The following is an 18,266-nucleotide window of genomic DNA, read 5'->3' as shown; positions in this document are numbered from 1 at the left end:
ATAGGCATAAAGAATAAGCTGGAAAGGTTTCAGAACATGTTAAAAGTAGTCATCTCCAGGTAGTAGAATTTAGGGGGAGTTTTAGTTTCTCTCTTTACTTCTCTTTAAAGTTTGTATTTTGATAATAGACATGTATCCCAGAAATTCAGGTATTAAAAAAAAAAAGAAAGAAAGAAGCAAGCTTGGAGGACCAGACAACTTAAATATGAAACAAAAGGATTATAAAATAGATCTGTTAGGATGAGGCATAGAAAAAAAAATTAGCACCAATATGGGCAATATCTTTTTATACATAGACCTGATGCCTTTGGTGACAGCGTGATTTAAGGAAATAGTATGGTTCAAGCTGAGAAAGATCATCTGTTCAGGAGATAGCAGAGCTGTGATCCCACAGATTTTAATTCTTCCAGGCAGTGTTACCCTCTGTGTGCCGAGTCCTATTGTTGAATCACAGTAGGTTACAGGTGTGCGGGTCTGTGGCTCCTTCAGCCTTCTGGTGGACATACAAGGCTTGAGACAGCAGAGCCCCTGGGCCAGGAACCCCTGGCAATGGACTGCCTCATCTGTTTACCCCAATATGACATTTATTCTGTGTGAGCTGTGAGGTGAAAAATAATGGGAGCCCTGAAGAGACCATTTTGTGTGGTCTCTTTTTTTTTTTTTTTTTTTTTTTTAAAAAGGATAACTGGCAGAGAGGTTGAAAGACTTTCCCCACAGTCATATAGCTCATTAGGTAAGTAAGCCAATCCCTTATTAAAGTAGAAATAAGAATATTGACAACACTCTCACACACATACACACAAACATTGAATTACAGTCAGAATAGAAAGAAGAGCATACAACAAAAGAACAGAATTCCAGGAATGATATATTCTGACAAGCCAAGTCACCTTGCTGCTTTTCAAGGGTCCTGACTCTCCGTATCTGATATTGATTATTAGGGATCCAATTATCAAGTTATATGCAGTAATCCATAGAAATTGATAATGATAGCATAGCTCATACAACATGGTAGTCTTTGCTTGTTTTCATCTTCTACGCCTTGGTTTTTTTGTGTTTTTAAAATAAGCTCTATAGAAAGAGTCCTAACCCTCATGGTGTTATCTTCCGGCAGAAGGTTCAATTCCAACTATTGATTAGTTATATTTATGTCTGTGCTTGTCTTCAAGACATCCTGGGGCCTGTCATGATGGGTTTACTCAGGGCATAGCTGCCAGTCACCGACGCAGATTAAACCATTCAGAGCTGATACAATTTGAGAGATGACCTGCTCGCTTCAAGCAGCTTCTGGTGTGTTTTGTGAGGCTAAAGTTCAGTTTCCACTTCATGATATATCCATTCTCCTCATCTCTGTCCTCTCAAATCCAGGCTACTCAAAGTCTTTGTTAAAGTTCAACTATGCGGTGGCTCTGTATCCCCCTCCTTATCCCACAATTCACAAGTCTCCTTATTCCTACCTCCCAGCATGCTGGGCTGCAGGTTTGCCCACAGTTACTTTGACCAGACAGGGGAAGAAATAAGGAAATGGCTTCTGAGATAGGCTGACAAATGTGCATATTCTAATCCCTGGAATCTGTGAATGTTACCTTATGGGACCAAGGGTACATGCAGAGGTAGAAAAATCACGAATCTTGAGATGGGGAGGTTATTCTGGATTTTCTGAATGGGTCCTACAGGGAATCACAAGTATTCTCAGAAGAGGGAGAGAGAGATTTAAATATAGAAGAGGAAATAGAGGGCAGGTCGGGTGGCTTGGCAGTTCAGCTCCTCCTTCGGCCCAGGGCCTGATCCTGGGGACCCAGAATCGAGTCCCACGTCAGGCTCCCTGCATGGAGCCTGCTTCTCCCTCTGCCTGTGTCTCTGCCTCTCTATCTCTGTCTCTGTCTCTGTCTCTCTCTCTGTGTGTCTCTCATGAATAAATAAATTTTTAAAAATCTAAAAAAAAAAAAAGAGGAAATAGATATAAAGATGGAAGCAAGAGGTAGGAGGGGCACCTGGGTGGCTCAGTGGTTCAATATCTGCCTTTGGCTTGAGTAGTGATCCTGGGGTCCTGGGATCGAGTCCCATATGGGGCTCCTCATAGGGAGCCTGCTTCTCCCTCTGTCTATGTCTCTGCCTCTCTCTCTCTGAGTCTCTCATGAAAAAATAAATTAAATCTTTAAACAAACAAACAAAAAATGGAAGCAAGAGGTAGGAGTGGTGTGAGGAAGAAGTCACAACCACAGAATACAGGTAGCCTTCAAAAGCTAGAAGGGGCAAGGAAACAGAGCTTCCAGAGGGACGTGCACTACCAACATCTTGGCTTTCTCCTAGCAAACTTGGACTTCTGGTCTCCAGAATGGTAAGGGAATAAATTCATATTGTTTTAAACTCTACTTTAGTCTATTTATTTATTTTTTTAAATAGCATTGATAGGAAACTAATACAAGCTGTTTTGTGGAAAGAACTTCCAATACCATCTCCATGTAGTTCCAACCTGCTGGAAAAGTCCATTTTTGGTCAATTTCCATCTACTATTGATAACACATCTTTGTTTTTCTCTTCTTATATTACCATCTTCTATTTTACAGATGTGGAAACTGAGCTTTAGAAAGCAGCAGAGTTGTTTTTGTTTTTGCTTTAATATTTTATTCATTCTTTTAAGAGACAGAGAGAAAGGTGGAGAGGGACAGAGGGAGAGGGAGGAGCAGGCTCCCACTGAGCAGGGAGCAAAATGCCAGTGCCTGGGGCTGGATCCAAGGACCCCAGGATCATGACCTGAGCTGAAGGCAGATGCTTAACCAACTGAGCCATCCATGCACCCTTCAGCATAGTTTTCTTAAGGAAGCATCACTGCGAGTAATAGACTCTCTGATACAATCCTTTCTCCCTGCTTCCAAAGCTGATGGTCTTTTCAGGCCTAAAACAGTTCCTTGAATTGGACCTTCCCCCTTTACAATGAACAGGAGGCAAGGAATTCCTTTCCTTCTGTGTATTTTACTGCATAAAATACCAGTATGGCCATGACTCTAATTATGATGTGTGGTTGACTTAGAAATGCTTGGGGATGAGGCTTCTTGGAACTTTTAGTGGTCTACTACTATTGATTCTTGCTGGATGGAAATAGAATCAGAGAGACAAAAATATCATGTTGAAAAACCCATTTACTAGGTGACCTCTAAGGTCCCTGAGAGCCGGATGAGGAAAAGAATCTTTTGAGAGGTTTGAGTCAGTATCACATTTTTGATAATATTTATGGGAGCATTTTCCTGTTATATTTAAATGGACTTGTTTTTCTCCTTCTAGGATTTTGTCTCCATTTTAGTTAGAGTTATCCTTACTATCCTCCCTCCTTCATGGTCGGCCCTAAAGTACAATTACTATGAATCTATTTTTAGTATGGGTGATGGTTGTGGCATCTAACATTCATTGAATGCTTACTAAACACTAGACGCAAAGCTAAATATTCTCGCATGAACAATTTCTAATTCTTACAACAGTGTATGTTCTCATTCATTTGGGGAATATAAATAATAGTGAAAGGGAATATAAGGGAAGGGAGAAGAAATGTGTGGGAAATATCAGAAAGGGAGACTGAACATAAAGACTCCTAACTCTGGGAAACGAACTAGGGATGGTGGGAGGGGAGGAGGGTGGGGGGTGGGGGTGAATGGGTGACGGGCACTGAGGGGGACACTTGACGGGATGAGCACTGGGTGTTATTCTGTATGTTGGTAAATTGAACACCAATAAAAAATTAATTTATTTAAAAAAAAATAATAAGTCTCACAACAACTCTGTGACTTAGGTGCTTTCATCATTGACCAGGATTCTGAAACTCAGAGAGGTTAACTCACCCAAGGTCACAATGTTAGTAAGTACTGGAATCGATAATTAACTAAAGTCTATCTCATTTGAAAGCTCATGTGCTTTTTTTAAGAATGACTTTCTCTCCCATCCACTTGTAAGAAATATCACCATTCTGTTGCTGCCTAAAATACATACATGTTTGTTTTTTTGTTGTTGTTGTTGTTTTTACTCTAAACTCCACTGCAGCTCCCCAATGTGGTCCACCCCTTTGGGCAGAGGTCGGGCATTTCCAAATCATCCCAGCATCTTCTTCCCCCATTCTTTCTGCTCCAAGTCCATCAGCACTCCTCTTTCCTCAGAGCAGCTGGTTGAACACAGCCATTCCAAAGAATAGGGACCTGATCACTTCAACTTCACCCATATGTGAACTTTGCCCAAGGAAACTGAGTCCAACCTGACAGTAGCAGAAAGATGGGGAGGGTCTCATGTGACTAGACAAGTGACTGGTGACATTCCACCTATTGTTAAAAATTTGCTTTATTTTTTTATAATCTCTCAAAACATACTGCCAAATAGTATAGCCTTTGACAGTGTACATCCCCCTTTCTCCCTCCCCCATCTCAAATGTTAGGACTCACTGGGTTAGGTGGAATATGCTAGAAACAGTCACTTGATGACTGATATTTAGAAGCTGCATTTCTATTTCCCTTAGAAAACTAACCAAGTCTGAGAGGGGTCCCAGAATGGTGATATGGAAAAATGCAACAGAGTCTTAGTGAGGATTTTTCTGATGAAGGGAAGAGTTAAGGCCCAGTCTTGCTTTTTCACTGAGGGGGGTCTTAACAACCTCATTGTCCTCTACATAACAATGTTCTTTTAATTGAACCCCATGCTCTCTATCAAGGAGAGTGAGTGGAAGATGAGAAATAAAATGCTCCCATTCTTTTCCACTGGCTATTACCTCAGTAATGGCATTAATAAAGGTGGCATTAGAAGGAACTGGGACAAAAAAATCATCATCACTCTTGAACCCATAAGAAATGAAGATTCAAAAGGTTATTACAGGTAATAAATTCACATTCTAACATGCAAAATGATTGTGGGCTTGAATTGGATGCATTTGGCTTGGTGATGGTTTTCCATTGGAAGTCACATGCCGGGTGAATCCAAGTGGAGCCTCTGGGCCCGGGAGGGCATCTAGGGACCGTGTTCCAACCTGGGGACCCTGATGTAGTCTCTTATTGCAACAACAATTCCTCCCCAAATCCACTCTGAAAATCCCAGCTGAGAGAGAGGAGGTTTCTGTGCTTGCCAGAATCTTAGAGGACAGGGAAGAAAGACGGTGCTAGATGAAGACAAGGTGAACAAATGAAATCTGTCTAGCCTGAATGAGCACGCTGTCCAAAAGCTATTTCGGGAATCGGAAAGCAATCGCTCTCCAGATTGCTCTGTTCACACCCAAACTACAGCTGATGCATTATGTTTCTGCTAAAACCTGAGTTTACCAAGCCATGAGTTTAAATAAGCAAAATGTTGCCATTCTTAACCCAGAAACAAAGGGATTTAAAATGGCTGCCACTGCTTAGCCAAAAACATACATTGCAAAGCTTCAATTTATGTATGAAATAGTTATCGCCTCTCTAAGGCTTTTAGGCTATAATTATTTTTACCCTGAATTCTAAGGGAAGGGGGGGCAATAGGGAAATAAGAAATCTCTTTAATGCTTTTTGCTGTTGCTGCTTCTTCTTCTTTTGCTTTTTAAAACTTAAAAGCAAAAATAAATAAATAAATAAATAAAACTTAAAAGCATAATATTAACTGTAAATGCACTGTTTTCCTCTGAGATGAGATGATAAGAATCCCTTCATGGCCTCTACTATCATGAAGTAATAAAAAGAGACCTGTTGAAAAGTCAAGAGCCCTAGGTCAGATTTAAATTCTGTCTTCAATGTCTACTTACTCAGGCCCCAAACCTCAATGTCACCCTTCACTGAAATATTAGAGAAATAGACTAATATTTTTCATCCATTCTTTGAGCAAATCTAACTACTTTTCACCATTTCTACCCCTATTCCACCGAAGTCCATGTTACCATCACCTTTTCACACAACCACCAGAATGTTCTCTGTAAAATAAAAATCAAATCAGATCACGCCTGTTTCAAACCCTTTGGTGTCTTCCCAACCTACTCAGAACATCCTCTTACCACATCCTACCAGATCTGGCTTTTGGCTATTCTCCCAATGCATTGTCTAAGGTTCTTTCCCTCTCTTACTGGGCCCCTTGCTCACCCACAGACATGTCTCAGAGTGGAGGCTTACCATGTTAGTTGTTCCACCTGGGGTGCCCTTTCCTTGGCTCTTCACAAGGCTTGTGTTAATATATCACTTTTCAGAGAGCCTTCTCTTACCACTACACTGAGCAGCACATGGTAAGGGCTAAAAACATTAATGCTATGTTTGTTCACATTTAATTATATATGTTGTCATATTCTCTCTTGAACCTTGTTTGCTCTTTTTATTATTTTATCTCTTCTTGTGGGTACTCCCTCCAAGCTTTATGGTTTAATCTGCATGGAGACTTGATCCATCTGGTTCTCAGTCATGAGTTCAATGTCATGAAACACTCATTGTATTAACCAATCAATTAAAAATATTGATCAAACTCTTTCTTGGAGGGCATTCAAATATCCCTAAAGAAGTGAAATACTGATTGTTTTCTTCTAGGTGCTTATATATTAGCTGGAGACATGTACACACATGGACACACATACCCACACAGCTTAGAATATCAAGTACCAAGATCTTAGTGCCATTAGTAAATATTGAAAGAACTCTGAGGAGGAAAAGGGCCTTGTGATAAAGCTCCTTGAAGAGGCTTCTAGGTTCTCTGCATGATCTATAACCACTTACCTCTCCTATCTCCTTTCTTTCAATTTCCCTCCCCCAAAACCACATTGCATGCCACAACTCAGTCATACTCAACTTCCTTCCATCCCTCAAATGTTCTATACTTCCATTCTGTTTCTAAGGCTTTGCATATGTTCCTTCTCTCTCCTGTACAGAACATCATTTCTCCCATTTTCTCTGCAGCCAACTGACTCCTATCAAGTTTTAGGAATCAATGCAGACAGGACTTTCTCTAGGAAGCCTCCCTGATATCTGCTGCCTTAGTATCATTTCACATTGTAACTACTTTACTTGCTACATTTTCACTGTAGAATTCCACAGGGAAAATTTATTGTACTTATTGTTCCTTGCTGCATCCCTAGATCATGGTAAAGTGCTTTTCACAAAGTGCGGGTTAATTATGACTCTATTGATTAAATGACTCTAGATCAGCTACAGATTTGGAAAAGTTGTTTATCCTATTTCTTCCAGAGAAGTGGGGATAGCTATTTCTAATAGTCAGCAAAGCATTGACTAAAAGCCTCAGTGATTAGGACTAACCAAGGCATCTTCTTCTCTAACTTGTCATCTCAGTGAATCTCTGCCGGTATCTCCCACATCTAGCTAAGTAGCATCCCAACCACTCTGGAAGACTCTACTTTCCTATTGAACTGGGTATGGTAGAGTCAGGTCATTGTAGGTGCCATCTTATTATGCCTTCGTGGATAAACAGATAACCTATCTATTACTATTATGACAGAATCCTTTCTTTTCTGTTACTTTATTTATCCCAGACATATTTTCCATGAAGGACAAAATATGTGGAAAAGTAGTATAGGCTGATTGAATCCCATTTGACCTTCCTTTTCTCTATAGGCTATACTATCTAGGGTCTGGATCCTGCTTTGCTCTTCTACAGGGTGCCTTCCAACAGAGACTTGGATGGAATGATTGGACTCTGGCACTTCCACGAGCTTTATTGTATAGTTCCTCACTCTACTGTGTTCTCAACCATGTTTCCGTAGGCCTGGATACCTGTCTGAGAACTAGGCTGAATTTGCCATTTTTGACTTGGATTAATCCCAGAGGCTATTGGTTCTTCCCCATTTTGTCCCTCATTATAGCTAATTTTCTTACAATTTTTCCACTCTGGAATACCTGAGTGCTATGCTTTAATGCATTTATTTCTAGCCCTTTCCTAGGGAACAAATTCCATCATAATTAGAGAACACAGTATATCTTCTATTTTCTCTGGATTCTTCAAATTATAGAGGGCAATAAGGATAATGCCAAACACATGGAGGTCACCCAAACTGTGTGTGTGTGTGTGTTTAAGCCTCTGGGTAGGAAATATAGAATGATGACAAATATAGTTTCAAGAGTCTGCTCTACCCAGCTCACTGCTCTCTGATGTCCAAAGAATTGAGAATCCTGGGGGTAACTTTGCCAACAGATAAGAAGTCTCCTTTTTCTGAAATGCTGAAAGAGACAAAAGATGCTTTCTTTTTTTCCAGTTTTTGTAGCCAGGCCTCAATTCTTTCTGGCAGGTACATGTTTGACTAGGGGTTATTCAGTCCTTAGGGCCAGTGCTTCCTCCCCACATGCCAATTACTGCCAACTCTTGTGTGGACATATGTGAGAACCATGTTTGATGCTGATACATATAGACATCTCACAGAGGCCTCCAGTCCTACACCTGGAAAATGATTACCAGGCTGAGATTGGCTCCAGAGACAAAGATGGTTCTGTTTAATTTGAAGACTTTAAATGGTGCTCAGGGAACAATAGACTGCTAATGGAGAAAGTAAATCTGTTAATATTTAATTTTCTTAGGCTGCGGTTTCTTATTAAGAACTCCCTTATGTAAGGTATACTGGTATTGTTTGGAGAGAGCAAAGCGTCCTTGGACTGGTGACCTGGTGCTGGGATTTTATTACAAATCTGTGATATCTAACCTCAACTGCAAGAGGTCTCTCAAATTATCCATGACACTTGTTCTTGAGCCCTTAACTCTCCTGCTTCAACCCTGACTTCTTGCCCCCTAGTTTCCATGCTTAAAGATATAACTAATGAGTACCTATCATAAATTAGGCATTGTGACAGATAGAAAGGAGCCAGATGAATAGGATACAGTTCCAAGGTAAAGATAAAAAAAATCTGCACGTTTACAACTTTACCTAAATCTTACTAAAAAACATCCTGTCAGTCTCACCTCCAATTAAGAGAAAGAAATAATTTTTCTTCATTATTTGGTGTTTTTAAAATGAAATACACACATTATGACAATATGTCCTCAATACCAATATGTTAGACACTGCTCTAGGTTTTTGGGATACAAGGAATAAGAAAGGCAATGTCCTTTTTGTAGACATCGAATTCTAATTGTAAAAACATACATTGTATTAAAAAACAGCTGGATAATTCTGGATAATGATAAGCATTTTGAAGAAAATAAATTACATTATGACAGAGAATGCGTGTGTGTATGTGTAGTGTTCCTTCATAGAGAGTTATCAGGAAAGTGCCACTTGAGCTAATTTTAAAGAACAAGCATGCAAAGATATTGAGACTGAATATCCTAGATAATTAAATCAATGAGCATAAAGACCTTAAGCCTAGCATGTTCTGGTGAACAAAACCAAAGTTATAAGCATAAGAATCAGAGAATAAGAATGAGGTGAGGGAGAAAGAGATGAGAGAAGAAAAAGGATTGGAAAGGAGGGCAGAAGCATGGAGACCTTTTAAGATTGTGGTAAGGAGTTTGGATTTGGTTATAAGACAGTGGGAAGCCAATAGAGGGCTTTGTCAAGATAATGAGATTAAATTATTGGATTTAAATCTCAACACTTTTTCTTAATTTCTGAAGAAGAATGTATTGTTATCATGGAGAAAGAAGGGGATACAGAGAACCAATTATGAGATTATAAAAATTGTTCATGAGACAAATCATTTGGTATAGCCTAGCATGTTAGCAATGAAGGTAGAAAGTCTCAAGATCTATGTTGGATGTAGTACTGATGGAATTCACTGATACTTTATTTATTTATTTATTTTTAAAGCAGTTCTTTTTTTTATTTTATTTATTTATTTACGATAGTCACAGAGAGAGAGAGAGAGAGAGAGGCAGAGACACAGGCAGAGGGAGAAGCAGGCTGCATGCACTGGGAGCCCGACGTGGGATTCGATCCCGCGTCTCCAGGATCGCGCCCTGAGCCAAAGTCAGGCGCCAAACCGCTGCGCCACCCAGGGATCCCCCTCATTGATACTTTAGATGGAGAGATGAAAAACAGACATAAATAAAGAATGGTTCCCAGGATTATATCCCTTAATATTGATGCCTTTTTCTGAAAAATGAAAGACAGGAGAAACACATTTGACAGTGATGAAATGTATAGCTTGGCTTTGGACATTGTAATTCTGAGATACCCACTAAATATTAAAGGTGTCAAACAATCAGTAATCAGTAAGTTTGAGTTTTGAGCTCAGTAAAGTGCTCAGAAATGGCATTTGAGCTACATTAATACTACTTGATATACAAGTAGTATTTGGCTGAATGAGATTGGCCAAAGAAGAATAGAGAGCGTATTGACAAAGGAGCAAATAGAATAGAAGACAAAAACTTTTAGAAATTGAGCAGAGGAGGATGACCCAAACTGAAAGACCAAGTTGCAATGATCTGAGGATGGAGGTTTGTGTGATGTTCTGATACTCAGCAGAACACATTTCAAGGAGTAATCGTGAATATAATCACATACATTGTATAGTAAGAGAATATTTGAGGACCATTGGACTGGGTAAGATGGAAATGTCATTGATCTTGACAAAAACAGCTTCAGTAGAATGGTGGTCATGAAGCCTACTTGGAGTGGGTTTAATAGAAACCAGAGAGGTGGTGTAGCAGTAAGTATAGAAAATTCATTCACTTTGATCTTCAGGAGCAAAGAGAGGTAGTAAGACAGTAAAAGAAGGGATATGTAAATTAAAGACTTTTTATAAATATATATATATATATATATATATATATATATATATATATATATATGAAATGACTGTAGTATGTAAATACCCTGATGGGAATATTTCAGTAGAGAATAAAAGTAATTATGTAAAAAACAAGGCAGAAAATTGTATTACATAAATACAATTCAATTAGAGGTTGAAGCAGGTTCCCCACAGGGAACCCAATGCGGGACTCAATCCCAGGACCCTGGGATCATGACCTAAGCCAAAGGCAGATGCTAAACCACTGAGCCACCCAGGTGTCCATATTAGATAAATATTTAAGGAGAGAAAAAGTATACGAATGAGCAAAGGGGAGAGAGAGGTAGAAGAAGAGAGAAGAAGAGAAGGAAAAGGAGTTGAGAAGAGAAGAGAAGAGAAAGAAGAGAAGAGAAGAGAAGAGAAGAGAAGAGAAGAGAAGAGAAGAGAAGAGAAGAGAAGAGAAGAGAAGAGAAGAAGAAGAGGGGAGGAGAGATAGAAAATATATAGGGTACAAGTAAAGGGGTTGACCTTTGATGAGAGTCGGTACTTATTTTGTTGCAAATGGATGAGAGGCAAAGATTTCAAAGTAAATGCAGCTAGATGGGAGACTAGGTGGTAGAAATTTGAGGGAGTTTTTTCTGTTTCTATTTTCTAAGTGAAATTTGAGTCTATGCCTTCAACTGAGATTGAATAAGGGAAATGGTAAAGAAAGTTTAAAGAGGTAAGTAAGATGTATGAAATAATTTTGTAAACTGAAGCGTAAACATGCTATTGAAGAGGTTTTAGATAATGTTTAGGGTCCATTTTAAGATTTGATATTATAAATCAAAAGTGGGGCTGTTAGGGTTTTACTAATATTTGGTGGAATTATAGGTGAATATAATGGAAAAAGTGAAGATCCAAGGAGTTATGATCATTTGAAAGAGTGGTTATAATGATGACTATAGGATTAAATTGAGTGAGAGGAAAATGGGAACAAGAACATGGTAGTCAAGGGAGTAGGCAAATGGATGGGTCAAATAATTGTTTGAGTGGGCATACAAAAGACAGTAAAGCTCCAGAATGGGAAATCCTTGACACCTGTCCTTGACTTGATCTCAATCCATCTCACATGAGATATTGTTCTATCAGTAAAACCTCTCAACTAAACATTTAATGTTTACTTTTCAAGTTCTACTTTACCTATATCTGCAAATATTACCTAATGGCACAGAAAGAAACATAGTTTTGGTCTTGTTCTTTCAAATGCACAATAAGTCTCTAATTCTATGCCATTTTTTCTTACCCTCTTCATTAGTGACAGTTGTTGTGTAGGGCTGGCTGCCCTGTGCTTTGTAGGATGATTAGCTGCATCCTTGGCTTCTACCCACTAGATGTAGCAGCCCCTTACCCCCATTGTGACAACTAAATAATCTTCTGATATTGCCAAATGTCCCTTGGGAGCCAAATTGCCTCTGGTTGGAAACTATTGTTCTACACTAATTGCCTTCATATGCTCTCCACCCACTTATAACTAAATTCTACAATTTGGCTTCTATATTACTAGTCCATAATAGTTCTCTTTCTGTGAAGTTGGGTCACCAAAAAAGTCAGTGACCACTTGGCTCATCATCACTTTTGTTTCCTATCCAACTTGGAAAATCTCTCCTGTAACTACTTTTTTTACTCTGGCTTCCATATCTTCTGTTATTCATCTTAGTACTAAAACTATTCTCAATCTCAAATCTTTTCTCCTCTACTTCAGATATAATCTCTGTGGACCTGCCCTTAAGTAAATCTATTTCTATTATCCCCTCACTTAATCCCCACAGATTTCATTACAACCTCTATGTGTTACAGGATTTCTTTTCTTCTGGTGCCCATAGTTCTTGGTCATACCACTTTGAAGAATGTAGGTGGGCAGCAAATCAAGGCTTACTGAGTGATAGTAAAGTAAAGTTTATTAAGTGACAGTACCAAGCTCCCAAAGCGGGAGGAGATCCAAAAGTGTTGCCACCAGAGTTTCTAAGTTTAGCATTTTTTATGGGCTTGTTGGGGAGCTGTTTTAATCTGATTAACCCTCCATGCACATGTCATCCAATCTGTTTTGTCATGGGAAAAGGTGGAGGGCTCCTTCCAGGGTGGTGTAAAATTGTTTTAATGGTGGTTTCCTCTTAGGACAGGTTGGGGGAAGTTTGGGGAAGAGGGGGGTCCTTGCCCCTGCGTCTCTTTCTTCCAACTATCCTTCATCATATGTAAATGGGATCTAATATTCAGCTTCTCTCCCCAACTAAGGATTGTGTTTCTTCCTGCCTTCCTTTTATAAACTTATGTTTATAAATTTTTCTGGAACTTGAAAGCTCACATCCAGAAACCAACCATTACTCCAAACCTTATAGTATATTCTAACACAGTTATTTCTACTAATGATGCCACTCTGTTCCCAATCTTAGTGTCAAAATGCCAATGTCATAATCGATCTGATTTCTATACTGTTGCTAACCACTATCTTGTAATGTCCTAGTGACCTTACCTACACAGTCATTGCCAAAATTTAGTTATTCAGTAGTTTTGCCTGGAACATTGCTCTGAATAATTTTATGATCTTCTGGCCTACAACCTATTTGCTCTTTTGATCAGTCTTCAGTACTGCTTTTCTACTAGTTTTCCTGAAGAAAATGCATAGTCATGACACTATGACATCCCTGTGCTCCATCGGTAGCCCCTCATGTTATACACACAAGTATTTCTAAACTCCTTAGGCAAGTGACAGGTCTTCCCTTATCTGGCCCTAAACTATATTTCCTACTGGATTTTCCTTTATAGCATTCAACTGTAACAAAAACTTGACCCACCTATGTGACTCACATTTTTTTGTCTGTTACCATTCTTTATAATTTTCACTTTGCCTAGATCCAGCTTCCCTTCCTCTTCTCACATAACGAACACATAGCAGCTCTAACAAATTCTCCCAATCTTTCTACCCTCCTGAGTCTGCTATTTCTCCATAGCCTCTTCCCTTATATCACAGTTGGAAAGGAAGCACTGTTTACAGAGTTCTAACAGTATGCCATGGGCCACGCTAGATTTGTATATATTATTATTATGCTCTAGGCATAGTAGATGTATATAATGATTTTAATAAATATTTCCAACATAAAGAATGAATTTTATCTCCAATTTATAGATAGGGAGATAGTAGCACAATGAGATTAAGTAACTTGTTTTACTTTACATAAACTGTAGGTTGAGGATCCTGGAGTGATTTTAAGATCAGTATAGTTCTCAAACCAGTGCTTCACTGATTACAAACATGGCTTCAAAAGTAGGACTACTTTTCCCTGAAAATTCACTGCTCTTTATAAGATGCAGTTCATTGTTGTGCATCAGCACTGAACTGAGGTCTAAGTAACAGTTCTAGATCCAGCTTTGGTGATGGGTGCTTTGAACCATCACAACTTGAGCATTAGACCTCCACCATACAAAGAGGCATCAGTATGCTCTAGCGTTATGTTGAAGGAAACCAGACAGAGTTCCTGCCTCTAATACTACAATGCCTAGATTCTAACCAATATAAATATTTTTCTGGGAGGGAAATTAATTTTCATCTATTAAAATGAAATCCTATTTTGTTGGAAAAACACATCATTTGTAATCACTAATATCCTAGCCAGAATTTGCTTCTTTTAACCCTTCTCTAATATTTACATAATTATATATCATAACCAAGTTTTCCAAACATCTTAAACCTCAATTTCCTTTTCTATAAAGTGAGGGGTTTATTAATACCCACTAAGATTGTGGAGGATTTAATTGGAAATGTACATATATATGTCACATATACATTGTATACTTACCAAATACAATGTATTTATCATATATATATATATATATATCTCACATATATAATATTTATCAGAGTGCCCAGCACACACTGAGAATCCAATAAATGATATAGCATTTTTAATTTTCAAGAAAGTTTGTATATAATAAGAATTTGTAGGAAGCAAGGAGAAAGGGAAAAAGGGGATATAAATATAAGACACAGTAGAAAGCCATCAAAGAAATTGTTGGATGGAAATATCTACTCAAAATGTATTGAAAACTTAAACATAAGACATGAAAGTGTAAAACTCCTAAAAAAATGCAGGGGATAATAATCTTGATATTGGGATCCCTGGGTGGCGCAGCGGTTTGGCACCTGTCTTTGGCCCAGGGCGCGATCCTGGAGACCAGGGATCAAATCCCACGTCGGGCTCCCGGTGCATGGAGCCTGCTTCTCCCTCTGTCTGTGTCTCTGCCTCTCTCTCTCTCTCTCTCCCTGTGTGACTATCATAAATAAATAAAAAATTTTTAAAAATTAAAAAAAAATCGTGATATTGATCTTGGCAATAATTTCTTGGATTTGACACCAAAAGCACAGGGAACAAAAGCAAAAAAGATAGGTGGAATTATATCAAACTAAAAGCTTGTGCACGGCAAGGGAAACAATCAAAGGAGTTAAAAGTCAATTTATGAATTGGAGAAAATGTTTGCAAATCATCTTTTTGATAGGGTTTAATTTCCAAAATGTGTAAGAGTCTCCTACAACTCAATAGTGAACCAAAAACAAAACAAAGGCCACAAATAATCCAATTAAAAATGGGAAAAAGAATAGATCTCTCCTGGGGCACCTGGGCGACTCTGTGGCTGAGTGTCTGCCTTTGGCTGAGGTCATGATTCCGAGGTCCTGGGATTGAGTCCCACATTGGGCTCCCCATGGGGAGCCTGCTTCTCCCTTTGCCTATGTCTCTGCCTTTCTTTCTGTGTCTCTCATGAATAAATAAATAAAATCTTTTAAAAAACCCAGACATTTCTTCAAACAAGACATATAAATAGCTATCAGGTTTTTGAATAGGTGTGTTCAATATCACTAACCAGAAGGAAAATGAAGATCAAAACCATAATGAGATATCACCTCACACCTATTAGGATGGCTATTATAAAAAACAACAACAACAACAACAAAGGATAACAGGTGTTGGAGAAGATGTGGAGAAACTGAAACCTTTATTTTCTGTTAGTGACAATGTATATTGAGTGCAGCCACTATGGAAAGCAGAATGGAAGTTCCTCAAAAAATGAAAAATAGTACAACCGTAGGATCTAGCAAACCTATTTCTGGGCATACAGCTAAAAGAGTAGAAATCAGGATCTTGAGGAGATATCTGCACTCCTATGTTTATTGCAATATTATTCACTATAGCCAAGACCTTGAAGTAACCTAAATATCCATCAACAGATGAATGAATAAAGTGTTGCATATACTTACAATGGAATATTATTTATCAAAAAAAAGGAATATCATTTATCCTTAAAAAGAAAAGAGGGCATCTCACCATTTGTGACAACATAGATATAGACCTGTAGGATATTATACCAAATGAAATAAGCCAGCCACAGAAGGACAAATACTATATGATTACATTTATATGAAGTATCTAAAATAGTCAAATGCACAGGAACAGAGAAGAGAATGGTGGTTGCTAGGGCCTGGGGAAGAGGGAAATGGAGAATTGTTGCTCAATGGATATAAAGCTTCAGTAATGCAAGATGAATAAGTTCTAGAGATCTGCTATATAATGTAGTGCTTATAGTTAACAATATGGTATTGTGTACTTTATGTTTTTAATTTTTTTAATTTTGAAAATATTTTATTTATTTATTTGAGAGAGAGAGAGAGAGAGAGAGAGAGAGAGAGAATGAGTAGGGAGAGGAGTAGAAGGGGAGGAAGAAAGAATCCCAAGCAGACTCCACACTGAGTGTGGAGCCTGTTGTGGGGCTTGACTTCATGACCCTGAGATCATGACCTGAGCTGAAACCAAGAGCTAGGATGCTTAACCAACTGAGCCACCTCAGTGCCTCTGCTTTTGTGCACCTTAAAATATGTGAAGAGGATCGATTTTAACACATGTTAAGATTAAGTGTTCTTAACACATGTAGACACAATAAAGAACATTTTTGGAGATAATGGTTGTGTTTATTATGTTGATTGTGGTGATGGTATCAGTTCTAAGCATTATATTCAAATTCATCAATGTGTACATATTAAATGTGTGTGATTTTTAAAATATCAATTATATTTCAATACAGCTTTAAAAAGAGATGAAATGTGGATTTTTAATTTATCTTAGCTTTGGACATATTGGGTTCTTCTGACTATACATGCATATATGTGTATACACTCATTTGTGGGAAAATATAATACCCTTGTAGCCTACTATGGTATGGCAGTTCCTCAGCCTTCACCCTACACCAGGGTGAGCAATTGTTATTAAATAAAAGGCAACATAATGACATTAAATAATGAGACTTGCAGAGCAGCTAGCTGACTCAGGGCCATACTTCACAGGTCTTTGAGCCTCATTTCCTCATCTGTATAATGGGAATGATAATGTAAATCTCATGGTGTTGAGGCATGAAGACATTAGGTATATGAGTGTGCCAATGGAAATCATTTTTATGACATTTGACCTTAACAGATTGCTGTATTTTCAGAGCCTTGGCTATCATTCTGAATCATTGGGTAATTTATCCTTTGAGGACTATTTTTTCCTGTATTAAGAGAAAAGACATAAATCAGAGACCAGAAAGTGGATGTCCATGTTTGTGGTAATTTCTTGAAAGGCATAGCAATGGAACAAAAATAAAGCCTCCTCAAATTCTTAAGTTTCCTTTAGATCAGAAATATATTTTATAAAGTAAATCTTCTTTTTATCCTCTGTTATTTTTGATAAAATATTAATCAGCTGAAGGTAATATATGACTATGATAAGGAGACAGATGTTTTAATCACTCATTTGGCAGCTATTTATTTCTTGTCTAGGTAGTTTGGGAACTGTGATCCTCACAGTTTGAAGGAAGGGTGGTAGAGGTAGGGAGACAAACAGATACACAGGGAAGTACAATACATAGAGAACATTTAATTCAGACTTGCCATTTAAAAGACTTCTCAAAGGAAGTAATGTCTTTATTGAGACCTAAAGGATGAGACTCAAATGAAAACTGGAAAGGGAAAGTTTTCAAGATGGAAAGAGCAATATGTGCTAAGACAAGGAATTTGTGCAACTACCTTTCTGAGTGTAGCATATATTTTAAGAAAGAGTAGATATAGATATAGATATAGATATAGATATTCAGGATGCCTGGGTGGCTCAGCGGTTGAACGTCTGCCTTCTGGCCCAGGTCGTGATCCTGGGGTCCTGGGATTGAGTTCCACATTGGGCTCGCTGCATGGAGCCTGCTTCTCTCTCTGCCTGTGTCTCTGCCTCTCTCTCTCTGTGTCTCTCATAATAAATAAATAAAATATTAAAAATATATATAATATACATACTCATATGTAATATATAAGATATAAGATATATATATATATATATATATATATATATATATATATATATCTCCAAGGAACAGATAAATAATTTGAAATTACAAGTTTTCTGTAGTAAATAATCTAAAGAAAGGGAGGTCAGGGGCCTAGAGACAGGCAGAAGCCTGTCTAAAGTTTGGTTAAGCTGAGGAAAATGTTAAAGACAACTTGATTAGAGCATTGTTAGAGGGAACCTGCCACAAGCACAATAGATTTTCCAG

General features: G+C 38.2%; 1 long non-coding RNA gene across 11 annotated transcripts in view; it reads left to right on the top strand.

Moving 5' to 3' along the window:
- The first annotated feature begins 507 nt into the window (after positions 1–507).
- LOC140620897 (uncharacterized) overlaps positions 508–18,266 on the top strand; it is a 65,575-nt gene continuing 47,816 nt past the window's right edge. For 5 of the 11 annotated variants that reach the window (XR_012020635.1, XR_012020629.1, XR_012020633.1 and 2 more), the window contains exon 1: positions 508–733. This is a non-coding gene — a long non-coding RNA (uncharacterized lncRNA). Of the gene's footprint in view, positions 734–3,787; positions 3,854–18,266 lie in introns of all 11 variants that reach the window. The other 6 variants (XR_012020634.1, XR_012020632.1, XR_012020630.1 and 3 more) reach the window with 4 other exon arrangements.

The sequence above is a fragment of the Canis lupus genome, chromosome 29, assembly GCF_048164855.1.
Source record: "Canis lupus baileyi chromosome 29, mCanLup2.hap1, whole genome shotgun sequence".
Taxonomy (NCBI): Eukaryota; Metazoa; Chordata; class Mammalia; order Carnivora; family Canidae; genus Canis; species Canis lupus.
Note: the sequence above shows the minus strand (reverse complement) of the source record. Positions and strands in the feature narration are given on the sequence as shown.